Source organism: Pyrus communis, chromosome 1, assembly GCF_041283825.1.
Source record: "Pyrus communis isolate YQ-2024b chromosome 1, ASM4128382v1, whole genome shotgun sequence".
Lineage (NCBI taxonomy): Eukaryota > Viridiplantae > Streptophyta > Magnoliopsida > Rosales > Rosaceae > Pyrus > Pyrus communis.
Window position 1 is genome coordinate 22,051,308 of NC_142565.1, and position 7,351 is coordinate 22,058,658.

At 43.0% G+C, this 7,351-nt stretch overlaps 1 long non-coding RNA gene across 1 annotated transcript; it reads left to right on the forward strand.

Annotated features, from left to right (window-relative positions):
• Positions 1 to 1,126: 1,126 nt before the first annotated feature.
• Positions 1,127 to 7,135, forward strand: LOC148699353 (uncharacterized). Its single transcript, XR_015966373.1, has 2 exons — positions 1,127 to 1,484; positions 6,659 to 7,135. It is a non-coding gene; the product is annotated as an uncharacterized LOC148699353 (long non-coding RNA).
• Positions 7,136 to 7,351: the final 216 nt, after the last annotated feature.

Below are 7,351 nucleotides of genomic sequence, written 5' to 3' on the forward strand. Positions count from 1 at the left end.
CAAGAGTTACATAATAAAGGCCACATTAGAAGGGACAAGACCTTTGAGCTTGTTTCTTCTCTTATTTTTGGCCTACCATGCTCAAAAAGGTATATCCTTGAACAATGTCGAATATGTCAAGTTTCCAAGAGCATGGCAATGAGCCCTAGCTTGTACATGCAATTACCTATTCCTTCACAACCATAGGTGAATATAAGCATGAAATTTGTTTTGAGTTTGCATCGCACTCAGCGTGGTATAGACTCAATTTTTGTTGAGATTGATTGATTTTCCAAAATGGCTCACTTCATTGTCTTCAAGAAGACAATAGATGCTTCAAAAGTTGCTGAGCTATTCTTTCGTGATGTGTATCGACTTCATAGGTTCCCCAACTCAATTGTTTCTGATTAGGACACCAAGTTTATAGTCATTTTTTGAGGAGCCTATGAAAATTAGTTAACACTAAATTGAATTTCAATAGCGCCTATCATCCTCAAATAGATGGGCAAACTGAAGTTGCAAGTCGCTCATTGGGAGATCTTTTGCATTTTTTAGTAGGTGACAATCTGAAGTTATGGGACCAGAAGTTATGTATTGCGAAATTTGCCAACAACAGTTCCATTAATCGCAGCACCAAAATGTGTCTTTTCTATATTGTCTATGGCTTAATTTAGTGAGCACCAATTGATCTTGCTCATGTCCCAAACACGAAAAGAATCGATGGTAAGGCTAAAAATTACGTTCATAATGTCAAGCAGGTCCATAGCATGACTCTCAAGGACCTTCAAGAAACAGGTCAAAAATACAAAACTCATGCAAATTCAGAAATGAGAATGGTCGATTTGATGTGGGAGAATGTTTGGGTAGTTTTGATGAAGGGTCACTTTTTAGCTAGAGATTACAACAAATTGTTTGCACGGAAGATTATGCCAAAAGAAATTCTTGAAAAGATTAACCCTAATGCTTATCGTTTGAAGTTACCAAGCCATACTCATACTTTTGGGGGACGTTTGTTTGCCCTCACTAAGTGTCACTGATCTGGACTGAACTAACAATTAATCCAATCTAGTGTTTGTTCTATACTGGGATTATGTTTAATGAGAGTAACAGGGACTTGCACAGACAAACTCCTTCGCTAGGAGTTTTTAGCGAGACCCCCGATACCTATGGGATTGCTAAGACCTCGTCTGCTCCATCTTCGTATGCACCGTCCTTATCGTGCTTTTATCTCTCTCTGTTCTTTGTTATCTTGAGCATCGACAACCACAATCACACCACAGCTCGCCAACTCCAGCGAGACCACACCACCAGCCCACCACCTCTCTCTCCCTCTCTCCTCACCCTGAACCCAGAATTTCGAACTGAGGAAGATCCCGCTCTTACCGTTGTCCATCCAACTCTAGCCGTCCTCCGATCCACCTTGTAGCTTTAAAAAGGGCAGCAAAGCCTTAACTCGCAGCTCCAACACCGACCCCCTTCTCTAGCCCCACCAGCTTGTTGATCAGGTTTGTGTTAATGGGTTTGATAAAATTACGTTAATTTGGATTAATTTTATTAACATTTGGTCAATTACTGTAGAAAATATGGAAGAGAATGCTTTGTGGAAAATATGGAAGAGAATGCTTTTTCTCGTTAATTTTTCTCTACAAGATTACAAGGATATATATACATGATACAAATGTGTAGGTAGGACAAGGTAGTCGTCCTAGTGTGTAGGTAGGACAAGGTAGGACGGCTGTAGAGGACAAGGTAGCCGTCCTAGTGTGTAGGTAGGACAAGGTAGGACGGCTGTAGGACGGCTTGACGGCTGTAGGACGGCTAGTGTGTAGGTAGGACGAGGTAGGACGGCTGTAGGACGGCTTGACGGCTGTAGGACGGCTTATTCTTCCAATAATAATATTATATACAATTACACAAGGACTCCAACCATATTCCTTATTTGTCTAACACTCCCCCTCAAGTTGGAGAGTGGATGTCAAGAACTCCCAACTTGCGTAACATACCCGAAAACTTTTCTTTCCCAAGAGGTTTGGTAAACAAGCCTGCCAACTGTTGTGCCGTACCCACATGCTTGGTCTCTATTGTGCCATCTACAATCTTATCTCGTATAAAGTGACAATCCATCTCAATGTGACGAGTTCGTTCATGAAAAACAGGATTGGCAGCTATATGTAATGCTGCTTGATTATCACAAAATAAAATGGAAGGACCATCCAAAGGAATGTTCAAATCCTTCAACAAAAAACGAAGCCAAACTATCTCGCAACAAGCACCTGCCATGGCCCTATATTCCGCCTCTGCTGAAGAGAGCGAAACGGTTTTCTGTCGTTTCGTCCGCCAAGAAATCAAAGAACCGCCCAAGAATACACAATACCCAGTAGTCGAACGGCGAGTGATAGGGCAACCTGCCCAATCAGAATCACAAAACGCAGTTAACTTGGTCTGGTTGTCAGAACGAAATAATAAACCTTGACCTGGAGTAGCCTTCAAATAACGAACAATACGAAGCACAACATCCATATGAGATATCCTTGGCTCGTGCATAAAACGGCTTAGAACATGCACAGAATAGGTGATATCCGGCCGAGTGATAGTGAGATATATTAACCGACCTACTAATCGTCGATACTTTTCAGGATCCTTGAGAAGTTCTCCTTTATCAGATAATTTTGTGTCATCCATAGGAAAAGCAATGGGTTGTGCTCCCAAAAAACCATAGTCCTTGAGAATCTCTAATGCATACTTGCGTTGAGAAATATAAATCCCTTGTTTGGAACAAGAAACCTCAATACCCAAAAAATATTTTAAATCACCAAGGTCTTTTATCCGAAAATGATCACGGAGAAAAGACTTCGGAGAATTAATGGCACTAGCATCATTGCCTGTAATCACAATATCATCCACATAAATAAGCAAAGCTGTGAAAGAAATACCAGACTTTTTAGTGAACAATGAATAGTCAGCTTTGGATTGTTGAAAACCGGCAGAAATGATGGCACTCGTGAATTTGGCAAACCATTGGCGAGAAGCCTGCTTAAGACCATAAAGTGACTTGTGAAGGCGACACACAAAATTCTCCCCCTGTCGCCGAAGACCAGGAGGAGGAGACATATAGATTTCTTCATGTAAGTCACCATGTAAGAAAGCATTATTAACATCAAGCTGATGAAGAGACCAAGACTGACTAGCAGCAAGAGCAAGAAGACAACGCACCGTAATCATCTTAGCAGTAGAAGAAAAAGTGTCATGATAATCAATACCTTCAGCCTGAGTGAAGCCTTTAGCAACCAAACGAGCTTTGTAGCGGTCAATAAAGCCGTCGGAATTGTGCTTGAGTTTGTACACCCACTTACAACCAATGGGAATTTTGCCAGGGGGCAAGGAAGTTAAAGTCCAAGTACCATTAGCATGTAAAGCTTGAAGCTCCTCAGTCATAGCACGTTGCCAATTGGGGTCAGTGGCAGCCTCGGCAAAGGAGGAAGGCTCCACAGTCCGACTGACAGAGTTAATGTAAGAAAAATGCATGGGAGAGTAACGGTGATAAGAGAGAAAATTACAAAGTGGATATCGCGTACCTTGTGTAGAACCGGGTTGCGAAGTCGAAGATGGGTGGGATGGCAGAATCACCTGCGAGCAAACGTAGTCTTTTAAATAGGATGGAGGTTTATGGGCACGGGAAGAGGTGCGGGGAAGGGGAGGATTGGTAGGTAATGGGGGGGTAGGGATGTCCGTGGGTAAAAGGGTGAAAGGTAAGGAAGTAGCGGGGGGGGGAAGGAGGGGATGCCAAGAGGGCAGGGGCATGGGGAGGAACGGGTAATGGGGCAACAAGGGAATATGTGGGAGGCGTGGAAGGGGAGGAAGGTGGAGGAGGGTGAGGCGTCGGGGCAGGAAGGGGTGGGTTATATGTAAAGTCCAGAGGGGGTGGGATGGGTAGGGTAGGCGAAGAGGATGGGATAGGAGGGTGAGAAACGGCATAAGGGAAAGTAGTTTCGTGAAAGATGACGTCTCGACTAGTGAAAATGCGGTGATTGTCGAGATCGTAAAGGGTATAGGCCTTTTGTCCATGAGGATAACCGAGAAAAATGCAATGATGAGCCCGAGGGGAAAATTTGGTGGTGGGAGTGACAGAGGTGGCATATGCTAGACAACCAAAGACGCGGAAGTGGTCATAAGATGGGGTTTTCGAAAAGAGAACCTCAAATGGGGATTTATGATGGAGAAGACGGGTAGGGAGACGATTGATGAGATAAGTAGCGGTAAGAACACATTCCCCCCAAAACTTGATAGGAAGATGGGATTGAAAACGAAGGGCGCGAGCGGTTTCAAGAAGATGACGATGTTTTCTTTCAACAACGCCATTTTGTTGGGGGGTATAAACACAAGAAGTTTGTAAAAGCACCCCATGATCAGAGAAAAAACTACGAAGAGATAAAAATTCACCACCATTGTCAGTACGAATGCATTGGATGGTAGTGCGGAATTGGGTAGTGACATAAGCAAAAAAATCCTTGATTAATTGTTGAGTGTCGGATTTATGTTTCATGAGGAAGACCCACGTAAAGCGAGAAAAATCATCCACAATGGTTAAGAAATAATGAGCACCAGAAAGAGAAGATTGACGATTCGGGCCCCAAATATCACAATGAATTAAAACAAAAGGGAAAGTTGATGAAATTGAACTCAAAAGAAAAGGTTGACGAGTTTGTTTTGCCAACGGACAAACATCACAAATATGACTAGAATCAAAAGTACAATTAAGAGAGCTAGATGCTAAAGCTTGCAAACGAGTGGAGGAGGGGTGACCAAGACGCCTATGCCAGAGGGAGGAGGGGATGGTAATGATGTTGCAGAGAGGTTGATAGGTGGGGAGAGAAGAGGTAAGGGCCACAAGGTAATACAGATCGCCACGTCGCTTACCCACACCAATCATCGCCTTCGAAACCAAGTCCTGCAAAACACACCAAGAAGGAAAGAAGGTTATGGAACACGATAATCCATCTATACGTTTACCAACCGATAAAAGGTCCACTCGGAAATTAGGGACACATAAAACATCCTTCAAAGTAACTGATGAATTTAAAGGAAGAGTGCCGGTAAAAGTAATGGGAGCGGAAGCACCACTAGGCAAAGAAACAGGCGGCAAATGTGAAGGAGAACGATGAACCAAACATGAAGCGGAAGAAGTAATATGATCCGTAGCACCACTGTCAAGAATCCATTGACCATGACGAGAGGTGACAGGTAACAAACCTTGGGCAAAATCAGTAGTGAGAACGGCATTGGCCTGAGGAGGGGTGGTGGTGTCACGTAGAGCAGCTAGAACACGTGAGTGCTGCTCGGCAGAGAGGTCAGGCATGGCAAGCTGCAAGTCATGCAAAGTGGGCTGGGCCCCGTGCACTTGGTGGGTCGCTGGAGTAGAAGAGGAGGCAGGGGCCTGGGTGCCTTGCACGTGATGGGCCTGGGTGAAATTATGGGGCCGGGAAGCAGAAAACCGTGGCTGCCGGGGAGGACTGGAAGGTGCATGGCTGCGGGAAGAACTGGAAGCAGTGGCACGGCGCGGTGGTCGCCACGGTTGGCCATGGAGGGGATGGCCAACGGGATAGCCATGAAGTTTATGGCAGGTGTCTCGGGTATGATAATCAAAATTGCAGTAGGTGCAGTGGAGGGGAGGACGAGCAGAGGAGCGACGGGACAGGCCACGAACAGCCATGGGAACGGCAGAGAAAGCTGCCGAAAAAAAAAATTAGGGCTAGGGTTATAAACCTGCTCTGTATACCATGTAGAAAATATGGAAGAGAATGTGTAGAAAATATGGAAGAGAATGCTTTTTCTCATTAATTTTTCTCTACAAGATTACAAGGATATATATACATGATACAAATGTGTAGGTAGGACAAGGTAGCCGTCCTAGTGTGTAGGTAGGACAAGGTAGGACGACTGTAGAGGACAAGGTAGCCATCCTAGTCTGTAGGTAGGACAAGGTAGGACGGCTGTAGGACGGCTAGTGTGTAGGTAGGACAAGGTAGGACGGCTGTAGGACGGCTTGACGGCTGTAGGACGGCTTATTCTTCCAATAATAATATTATATACAATTACACAAGGACTCCAACCATATTCCTTATTTGTCTAACAATTACTTGGCTTGATTTTTGTTTTTTGCTTTGTTTTTGCTACTTAGTTTCCTTGTCGTCACTTTTGAAAGAGGCTATGGTTTGATTTTGACCGTAATCCATCACCAACGCCCTACCTTTCTGGAAGTGGATAACCCCAATTAAAGTCCTTAAATAAGTTACTCGAACCACAGTATATCACTGGTCAATTAAAGCTCCTTAAATAAATTATTTGAGTATTGTGCAATCATACTTGTTCAAATTTGTCATGTGGAAACATTACAAATCTATGGTATCAATCTGCTTCTTGTGTTAAACTTTTGGTCTTTATTTGTTTTCCTTGTATGAATGAATCTGAAAATTCTTTTGAATGTAGCCAAGTTGGAATGTTTGGGGTTGTGATGTTGGTCTCCATATGTGGAGGAAATTGGTGTGTTTTGGCATTGGGTCTTCAATGGTCAAGTATTTTGGGATCAATTTTGTGGAGTAACTCAGACCGTGAAGATTTTTTTTTGAAAAGAAAAATGATGAATTGCAGCACTGCTGTTTTACATTCTTTTTTGTACTAGGAAAGCTATCTATTGTAGTTGATATGGTTCTGATAGCATGCCAAGCTTTCTTTGGATATGGGACATGTCACATACGCCATCTTGAACTCGCTGCTATCCTGGTGTAGAAATATCTTATTCGTGCAGCAGTTTGGGATCCTATGTGCACTCATCCTGTTGTTTGCACAAGAAGTTCTCGTTTGTACATGCGGACTCCTGGTGTTGCCTGCAGTGTGAGTATTCTGCCCTAACCACAATTTAGCATACTTGATCTAAAATGGAATTGAGTTGGAAGCTGTCTCCTCCTAAAAGATAAAGAGTCGTTTTGTTGCGCTTCTGTTGCAGTTCTTGAATTGAGTAAATACAGCTCAAGTGATTGAGGCAGTTGGCTATTTTCCAGAGTTTATTGTAAAAAATTGTAGAATGTACAATTAAGCAGTTTACCTTGCTCTGCTGTGTACTGTGTTAATGTAGTATTGGGATCTTTCATTTGTTCTAGTTGGAACATCCAACAGTTTGATTAAATTGGTGACCTTTCCTTCTCTCATTTGTTTTTCCTTTCATTGGATTAGCACTAGTGCACATGGAATTGACTAGCTGACTTGCTTTGTTGTGAGGGAAGACATTTTAATTGCTTAGTTTTATATACAAATGGAATGCATAAATTGTTCATGATCTCTTCCTTTTGCATATTGTTACTAGTTTTCTTCAAAC